Genomic DNA, 2,455 nt, shown 5'->3' on the forward strand with positions numbered 1-2,455 from the left:
CTTTTTGGATTATTTCCAGCTCCTCCATTTCCTTGGTGTGCACACAAGCAAATGGTGTGCACTAATCCCCATTCTGTACACCTTGTTCCAGGAGGTGCTTTTTTTTCCGATTGAAATTATGCATAGACAATACTCACAAAGACAGAATATTTAATGATCTGTTTGGCCTGTCAGCGGAGATTATAAACCACTCTGCTCTTACATTGAGTTAAGGACATCTTCTACAGTTCATTTATTCTAAAAGCAAGTACTCCAAGTTCAATAGGGTCACTCCTTAAACTTTCCTGTGTGAACAGTCTTAAGGGTTTTTTTTTTCCCAGCCTGATCTAGTCCTCCCTCTACCTTGAGAGTACTTCATACACTTTAACCAGGACCCCAGATTGCCTAATATCTGCAGCACATTCCAATTCAGCCAACATTTATCTAGCTGTCACTGGGACCTTTCAACGTTTTATTCCCCCTAAGAAGATCAGAGAGAGTCCAAGATCAGTAGAATCCTGGGATGCTAATCCAGTTCTCCATCTCTTAAATTCACTCTATTTTCCAAGTCTTCTTTTGAGTCTCATTCAGAGATAAAGATGGGGATTTTTGCCAAAGGAGAGGGGGAAGCACAGCCTCCCTAGCCCCGTTTCCTCGCCGCAGTTCCCCGTTGTGCCGTGTGCTCCAGCTGTCCCAGCAGCTTAGAGTTCCCGGTGTGCCGTGCTCTTCGCTACCTCTGCTTCCTCATTTCCTGCCGCTTCCTTCCTTTCCTCTCTCTGCTGACTTTTGCACCCTATCACTTGATTGCCTGCGCTTCAAGATCCAACTTCAAAATGCCATTTCAAAATGTTCTGAAATCTGTAAGTGAAAACAAGCAAAGTCGCTATCAAAATTTAAACAAATAAGATAGATATGAAGCCCATTTTTTTACTTGCTGTTTAATTTTATATGCAGTGTACCAAAATTTAACAAGTGGAAGGAAAAGAAAAGTGGGAAGGACTTGGTATTCTTGATCACAATATAGTTTCCCAGGTTGAGGAGATAGAGCCAGAACTGGGAGGGAAGAAGATGCCCTCTTTCCAGCCCAACACTGGCATCGTTCTCCTTGTTAATAATTCCCACCTAGAAACTACTGTTTGTGAAGGGAGCACTTCAGTGTCAGAGACAATTGCCCCCTATGTGTAGTCCATGCAGTTTCGTTTGCATTTAATGGGAGAAAAAAAAACATTCTATTAAAATCTTTGAAAAAGATGTTTTAAGCAGTTAGATAAAATTACTCTTCCAGTCTAATCATGGTAAAAATAAAAAATTATTTTGGCCCACCTACGTGCTTTTTTGTGCTCCAAAGAAGTTGGCTACTGTGCTAGTGACAACTGAAATTAGAACGATTTTACAAACCTCAAAAACCTGAATCAATATAGCCTTTAGTTTCTCACAATAAAGTCCTGTATTTGGCATCTCCACTTTATAGAAAGGTCCGTAAATGTTTGTTTGTTTTTTTTTTCAGTCTCAGAAGTGTTGACTGAAAAAGAACACACACAATATAGGAGTTGTTTCAGGTTCATTCAGGGACCGTAGTAAGGGCTGTAGCCTAGGAGACAGCTTCTCAGTAACTGAGAGAACTGCTCTGAAGAGAAGAGGGGAGGTTCAAGTATATATGTGAGTTTGGGGCTAGGGAATACATGCACTCAAGTATACATTTTGGTAAAGGATTACTGCTAGTCACGAAGAACAGACATCTCAATAATTTTAGTGCTCTTCTATGTATGGGAAGATGCAAGAATCTGGGTTCATTAAAATTCTTGCTAAGATACTCATCTAACTGTAAGGGACCAGCTTGTCCAAAGCACAGAGTATCCTGTTATCAAATTAATTTTCTCTGTCTGAAGCGAAGAGTGCTTCATCCTGTTATCACCTTAATTTCCTCTATCTGAAGCACAGAGTGTACTGTCCATCAGCAACTGTAGCAGGTAAATCCTTGCAGAACTGGCTAATAAGCAACACTATTGTACTTTGTAGGAGTCAGAACTAAAAACAGTATACTACATACATAAGACAACTATAAAAAAGACTGGACCCACATACCTATGTACAGAATCCTAGAGCCTCTCAGAAGAGCACTCGGAGGATTCATTTTGTACAGCTTTCCTGAATGAATAGATAGCTGATTAGACAGTGCCAAGGTGTTCACCATTGTGTAAAGCATCCCCTTCCACATGCACAGCTGTTTCTTAGGGCATTTAATGCTGAATTCATATTTTTCTTCCTCTAACTGACCAGTTGGTCTCTGAAACCATTTAATGACATTCTATTCCCATTGTGACAACCCTTCAAAGGATATACAAAGAGGAGGTCCCACATTGCGGCCCTTTCTGCTGAAAGCGTACTACATGACAGGTGTTAACCCCTTTTAATCCTTCCTAAAGTTTGAAAAGCAATTCATAATTGCTTCAAATATTTGCTGAGTTCCTATTGA

Source organism: Capra hircus, chromosome 29, assembly GCF_001704415.2.
Source record: "Capra hircus breed San Clemente chromosome 29, ASM170441v1, whole genome shotgun sequence".
NCBI lineage: Eukaryota > Metazoa > Chordata > Mammalia > Artiodactyla > Bovidae > Capra > Capra hircus.